Consider the following 8,098-nt stretch of genomic DNA (forward strand, 5'->3'; position numbering starts at 1 on the left):
CCACTATATACTTAGGCAGGACGAGCCTACACGGTTGCTTGCTGGGGTTGGTCTCTTCAGTCTTCACACTCTCTCGCACAAAACGACTGTGGCCACATCTCTAACATCCCGGCGGATTACGTCCGCCGGGGGAAGGGGTGGATGCTTAGTGTAGATGCGGTCGCCGTCGCCGACGGCGAAAACCCACTGTCGGCACAACCCGATCAGTGGTCCCCGCCGTTCTCTCTCACAAGGCCGGTGAGGTTGCCTTCGTCCATTGCTCACTGCCGCGATGTGGGCAGTTGCCTCCTCCCGCTGCCCTCCTCTAGGTTGAGCTACATCCTGACATCCCTCAGGTACAACTCCCTTTACAGCCGGCTTGCACCACTGCTGCAGCTGCCCACATCACTCCATGTGGATATTTCTCTACTTCTTTGCCCCGCACATACCTCAATTGGCTTCTACGTACTATATTTGTGATGATTTTATGTCTCATCAACTAGTCCTAGTAATCTTATTCTAATCACGCTTCTTCAATTTCTTTGCCACAGGGATGCACATCTCGATTTTTGTGAAACCGCACAAAATGATCTGATGGTCAAATGGTTGCAAACTTCATTTCTTCGGAAGCTCCAACGTTGCCAACAAATTAAAGCCTAGTTAGGGTTTACGTTTCAAGGGCTAGGGACTTCATGGATCGTTTTATTCTTTAGCTGTCTCTGTTCCAAAATAAGTGTCAACTTTAGTAGTAGTACAACTTTGTACTAAAGTTTGCATAAAGTTGAGACACTTATTATGGAACGGAGGGAGTACATATTGGCTATGATCTATCAATCATTGAGATGCAATGGCATGCATGTTAGTCTCCTTTGTATTTGATGAAATGTTGCAACGGGCAACCTTGGACGCAAGATACATGAAACAGAAGCTGGAAGCTTCATAGCATTGTACAAATTTATCTTGCTGATAAATTACAGTACGTACTATACTAGTACTATGTAAAGAGTTAGGTGTCGCACGGTGTCCAGAAAATATGGTGATAGTGTGAGGTGGGCCATATAATCACTGAGCATGCGTGTTTTCACTGCTCTCGCACTCCTCCGCTGAGAATGGAGAAGATTGTAATCTAGTGTACCCCCTTTCGCCGAAAGCGTGGGACATCCAGCAGTCCTACCACCTTAACCAATGAACCGTCAAATCACATAGACCCCGCAGTAAGTTGGACGGACGAAGCAACCATCACTCTTGAATCCGCTTCTCCCTTCAACGTAGGCGCTAGTGAGAGGCCGCGTCTGCTCTTCCCGGACATGAGTGCGGCACCGATTCTTTGGAGCGGCTCTGACCATTTCGGGCGGGAAGCGCGCGCGGGCGATGGAGGGGCTTTGGGTAGGCCAGGCTGGTCAGGAGTGGGCGTGGCAGCTGTCCCGCCTGTCCCGACCAGATGCCCGGAAACGAGAGGATGCACCGACTCTCGCGGCTAAATCGTACACTACACACCATCTCTCTGTAGGAGTAGGTCGATGTGTCGCTCTCTCTAACACACACATGTTGTTAAACACACACACACACACACACACACACACGCCGAGGGTCTATATCTCAATTGATGAAGACTTGCATGTTACCATCCATATGTTACTACTAACTATGAAAGTAGTAACATAGACTAGTAACATATGCATGTTACTAGTCCAAGTTACTCACCACTATGACCAGCCTAGCAATGTAACCAAAGTCTCCTTACTCTGCCGTGTTATCTCCCCCGGAAACCCAATGCATGGAGCGCAACTACGCGTTGATGCATGCGAGTTAACACGTGGCCCTGCATGGTAGCTAAAACTGCATCTCTTAGTTGTTGTGATTAATTGTTGCGTTTAGAGACAGAAATCAGGGCTTTGATTGGAGGAAGGACCGGTCAAGTTTCTCCTTCTCCTCCAATCTCCTTGCACCTCGTTTTGAAAAAACAATCTGCATGCACCTTGGTCCCGCTGCACCTTCTAACATGACTTATTACACCTAGACGGAGGGAGTAGTACGAGATACGGTGGCACACTGACTAAGGTCGAATACAAGTGCCCAAAATTCTGTGCATGTTATAATATGGATTCACTTAAAATAGTACGTGAGCGAACAGAGGGATCAATTGGACAGTGTTCACGAGCAGTAGCGAGATGTGTGAGGTAAGATACACCGCTGGCGCTTTTATTTTTTCTTATTAATTTGTTTGTTTCACCCTCTGACTGGTGGGACCAAGGTACTACGTGGAGAAAAGTAAGGTGACTAAGGCTGCATTATTTCTGTACTACCAACACTGCTTTAAATCCCAAAAGACCTTACCACCAAAGCTACATGACACGATTATGATTTAAATCCCAATGACTCCCACACGAAAAAAACACGGCATGCTCGTCACACGAATGCAGGAATGTATGAAAGGTTATTTTCCTCTCGTTAAACATAACGTGGGGGTGGTGTAGCTGGTTAGCCTGTTCGCTCATCAAACTTGAGGTTGCGGGTTCGATAACTACACTTGAGCATTATTTTGTTTTTGTTCCACTTCTTTCTTCCACCCAATGACAGGTAGGCCCCGCATGACAAAGAGAAAGTGATCTGGGGCGGTGCCAGGAGGATTCTTTGACAGGTCAAAATGGATGGATACGGAGCTATACGATCTCGTAGTGACCATACAATCACCTCATCACGTATACGCTGCAGCCTCGCCGCTTGTTTTCTAGGGTTTGCACTCTTCACACTCTCTCTCCAGTAGTTCCTCTCTCACCCTCTCCAGATCTAAACAAGACTTCATTTGCCTCTCTCTCTCCCCTCACTGCTGGTAAAAGAGCCGGCAGGATCCGTCCGTCGGGAAGGGAAGGAGGCTTAACACTATCGCAGTCGGCGAAGAGAGGGAATCCACTACCGGCGCAGCTGTTCTCTTTCACCCAGCGGCGGCGCGGGAGGGCCTTCGACCCCTTCTTCCTCGCCGCCATACATAGTGTGGCCCGAACGGCCTCCGTTCGCTCACCGAACCACACCCCAAGAACCTTAAGGTATAATTTACTTATTCCACATACATTGCTCTAGCTGCATGTGGGCTTTTTCCGCTGCTGCACTCGAATCTAGGTGTTTGATCAAACAAGAAAGTAGTGGGGAAAGTTGTATATCATGAATCTAGGACGTGGTTCAAATTGGAAAGGAAGGGGGGAAACTACTAGTACAGATTGGCTATCCAGCACCTACGTTGGTCGAAAATAGGAAACAATGACATACATAGTACGCACATCTGTAACGAACTGATCTTTTGTTTTGGGGGACAAGGCTATAGAGTTTGAGCAGGACTAGATTTGCTGCGCTCACATAGGGAAAGGTGTCTAAAGATAACAAAACTGGGACCAACACAAATATGCTCCTTGGTTGTTTTTGTTCTTTGTTGCAACAGACTGTGCATCACCCCTTCATACATCGGTAGATGCACATGGTGCTGGTACGTCCACTGTCCCGTGCAACACTTTAGCTGTTGTTAACCTAAGGCCCTGTTTGGTTAAAAACTCCCTAGTCCCTACCTGCTTGGTTCCAGGGACTAAACATGGACTAGAGGTTATTAAATGACATGCTAAAAGACCATGCTACCCATAGTAATGAACTAATAGAGACAAGCTGCGATGCGGGGCAGGGGCAACTGTTGGAAAAAGTCCCAAAAAGACTCTCCCTCGGGGTCTTCTTTCTTTAGTCCCTAAAAGTCCCTCCTGTTTGGTTTAGATGGGACTGACACGGACTTTTTTTAGTCCCTACACCAAAATGTCCCTGTAAACAAACACCCTCTAATAATGCCGCTGGAAAATTGATGCAATGCCATAGTTAAAACCAAATTACATGTTTAACGAATTTTATTGTTAATATAATCTCTCTGTTAATATTAATCAATGCCACCATTTGAGAAATGCTACTGTCTTGCTTTCTTTCCCATTTAGATAAGTTAGATGCTTCTTTTTGTTGGCTTCTGTGTCATCCACCGTTATTGACCACTAGTTGTTTCCTTTGCACCTCTGTGTAAACAGGGTTATCTACTTCACCTTGTTGCTATTGTGACCTTTTGTTGCACTGCACAAAACACTTTTGTTTTAAGAGTGTTTTGTGCAGTTCAACCAAAATGTCACACCGACAACGTTGCTTGATTGCTTGATCTTAGTGGAACTGCACAAGAGGAGATCTTACTTCCTATCCGTGCTGGGAAATTTGGTTCAGATCTTCTTCTTGTGAGTTGTTTGAATTCCGTATCATGAGAGGTCAGTACTAGCCTTCTTTCACATGATTGTGCAGTGTGCTTTCATATGTTGTGCCACTTGTACGCTAATGTTGCTTGATTTTAGGGAACTGCACAAATGGAGACAAGACTTCGAATCTGTATGTGCACCGTAATATCCCATTGAGGTTAGATAAGGATATTTCACAACTGTTGGCTTGTATTTTGCCACTTTCATCTGAAAATTAACGTTGCTGTTTATTGCTATACTTGTGCTCCCTAATTGACATGCCAAATCTTACATTGAAGGCGAAGCTTGTCTGTTATTGAACCAAGTGATAAAGGGGAATAACAAGCGGAAGAAAAACAAAAATCAACTCCCGGTGGTTTAATGAAGCACTGGAACTGTGATGACACAAGTAATGATATAGTTTTGCATCTTAATTTATTGCTATGGCTGGAACGAGCAATTGTTTTGCCACTGATTTGATGCCACTCTTAATGTAATCTGTAATTATCTCTACTTGTGCAAACAGGGATCTTCTTTGAATATACCATATATTTTGGTGGAACTGCACTAGAAGATGTTGGAAACATTAAACTAATCGACGAGTATATAGTAAGCATGGCAACCACAGTAGATAACAACAGATGGTTCCGGAGAAGTGCTTGATCTGTATGCTCTACACAATAAGCCTCCTGACAAAGGTTGGTACTCGCCCACGGATTTCATCCATATGATTGAGCTTTGTCATCTCTATTGGTGTTGTGCTACTGTTTAGATACTGCCATGAGAAAGTGGTATTGTCCTTGAGAAGTTCTTCATCTATGTTGTTTTAAATATTTCCTTTCCTTTTTTTCGAGCAAACAGGGATGCTAGCATTTAGTTGTCCTCTTGTCTTTGCACAACAGGATCATCCTCCTCTGAAGAAGAATATGGAGTACGTGAAGTGCCTAGTTCCGATTATGCCCGGATAAAGAAGCGAAGCCTCTCTTCTTAAGAAGGGAGCAGTGGAAGGATGGTTACAGTATTGCCCACAAGAACAAACAAACTTCAGCTCAGAAGGACTCACGTATCTCCAATTTTGTTGCTGTGATGGCCAGTACAGTGTTGTTTTACGATTCCTTCCAGTGAGTTCCATTTTTTTTAAATGCGTGCTCTGCATGGATCATGTAGGTTGACTGTTTAAACTGTCAATTCATAGTACAGTTTGCTTTATACTAATCACTTTTTTGTATTTATGCAAACAGGGGTGCTCTGCTTGATTTCAATGGGAACTGCACAAAATGTTCACAAATACATCGAATATTCTCAAATCATTCATTTCCACCACAAGAAAGGAGGTGCCCATATGTTCAAGGCGTTGCAACATATAAAGGCGAAATCATACAAGCTACGCACGAATTTGGTTGATTTTTTTGGAACTGCACAAAAAGAACAGCTGGTTTATTTAGCACGAGGTGCCATGTCAATGTCCGAACTGATGGCAAACCCTGCCCATTCCACAATCATAGGCATTTGATATTTTGGAATGGGAAAACCTTGTCAAAGTTTTCTCATTGATGTACGCAAAACAACACGCATTTGACATTTTGGAAAGGGACAACCTTGTCAAATTTTGCTCATTGATGTTAGCAAGAAGACATGCGTTTGATATTTTCGAATTGGACGCCCTTTGCTGTTAGCAGCATCGATCGATTTTTCTTTACTCTTTAGTTGTGAAGTAAATATTGGCTCTGACATGTGAATCGCTGAGATGCATAATCATCGATTGTTTGAATGTTCTCTATGAATTGCCAAGCCTGTGTGTTCGTTGCAATGTACGGGAATGCTAAATTTTGTACTCCCTCTGTTCCTTTTTACTTCGCATATTAGATTTCTTTCAAGTCAGTTGATTTTACATTGTGTATGTTGATACTTTTTTTCTATAAGATTGGTCAAAGTAGAGATACTTTGACTTCAGACAAAACTTATATGTAGACGAGTACATGTGAAACTGCTGCAAACGAGGTGATCACCCTGGGAATAATGCTAGTATGTATTGTTTTGCATGTTTATCCAATGCTAGTGATACAAGAATTCAAACAAATCGAACTAAATTCATTCATACACTGCCGGATTTCATATAAACATGCCGGATTTCATTACATTTCATACATTCTTCAACTAAAAAGGGGTGCGCTGGAGGTATAATTAATTAACCCTAGCACCCGTGTCCGGCTGAGCCGAATAGAAGCTTCTTCTCCTGCGGACTGAGCTTCAGTGACATAACAGCAGGTGCAGTTGCGTAACTTACATGTGGGCCAGATGCCTCTTGGGCCCACATGCCAGTGACCCAACTGCACCTGCAGTTAAGTAACTGAAGCAGTGTCCTTCTCCAACATAGCTCTCCGACTCCATGTCGCCGCCAAGAAGCTAATCGGCCGTCAATGGTCAACCCGCCTAGCTTGGCTTCAACCAGAGGGTAGCAGCAGTGGCCTTACTTGGACCCGAGCGGCGGCGACCTACCGTGTTCTACTCCTCCTCATTTTTTGTGTGGCGCGGCCTTGTTGGCTGCGGGGTGGGGCCACGACGGAGCCAGCGATGTCCTCTGTCTCGTTGCTGGCGGGGCGGTGCCTCGGCGAAGCGGGGGAAATCCTCCCCCTCGTTGCCGGCAGGGTGGGGCCTCGGCTAAGCCGGCGATGTCCTATGCCTCGTTGTTGACGGGGCGGGGCCTCGACAGAGCCGGCGGTGTCCTCTGCCTCGTTGTTGGCGCCGCAGGGCCTCGGCGGAGCCGGCGGTGTCCTCTGGCTTGTTGTTGGCGCCATGGGGCCTCAGCGGAGCAGGGCCTCGTCGACACCAGTGGAGCGGGGACCCGTCGGAGCCGGCATTGTCCTCTTCCTCGTCCTCGGTCTCGCCAAACAGCGCCTCGCCCGCTTCATCGCCCTCTTTGTAGGCGGTCGTAGCCTCCGCCACCCGCATGCGCTACCGCCCGTGCTCGAGGCGGCCCTCGCGGGCAGAGTGGTACGAGTCGAGCAGCGCCTCCTGCTCCGCCCGCTCCGCGGCGATCTGCTCCTCCGCCTGCAGGTGCTCCTGGAGGAGATGGTGGTTGTAGGCGGCATCGGCCTGCGCCTCTCGGAACTGCTCCTGACGCTTCTGCCTCACCGCGTCCATGTATTGGGTACGGGCCTCGCCGATGGTCATGGTGCAATGCACAGGCTAGGATGGCGCGGAGGATGGGGTTGGCACCGGATCGTCGACTACCATGTTCTCCATTGGGACGTCGTCGCCCTCCGGCTGCCTGCCGGCCAGCCAGTCGGCAGCAATGGCCGCCATCTCCTTGTGGTCCGTCGTCCGCCCGTCCCGAAGAGCGCTGGAGCGCGAGGAAGCCATGGTGGGAGTAGTGGTGTGGCCAGGAGAAAGGGAACAGAGGCGAATGACTGCGGCTATGGCCGGCGCAGCAGTTTATATAGCAATGGTGAGCAGCGGAGGGACGGACGTGTGGTGCCGGAGTAGCCACCTCGGCAACCGCGTATCATTATTTGGGCGGCAAACGGACGGACGGACGACACTTGTGTCGTTTGAAGGCGAAGCAATCGCCTGCACCGGGAAGCGGGGCTGGCGGTGCTGACTGTTTCGGGCAGAAAGCACGCGCGGGCGAGGGAGCCGGTCTGGGTGGGCCAGGGCAGTGAGGCTCGTGCTTGGAAGCGGGTCGGTCTAGCAGCCGGACATGCTGGCTCGCCAGCGAGCTCACCGAGGTGAGCGATGACAATCAGATGATGGACGTAGCTTCCGACCAGGAGCCGACGCCACTATCCAAGCCGGTTCATGCCGTGTTCACCATAAAGCAGGTGCGGCCCACTTCGACGCCCTAATGGCGGAAGAGCTACCAGCACAGG

Source organism: Aegilops tauschii, chromosome 3, assembly GCF_002575655.3.
Source record: "Aegilops tauschii subsp. strangulata cultivar AL8/78 chromosome 3, Aet v6.0, whole genome shotgun sequence".
Taxonomy (NCBI): Eukaryota; Viridiplantae; Streptophyta; class Magnoliopsida; order Poales; family Poaceae; genus Aegilops; species Aegilops tauschii.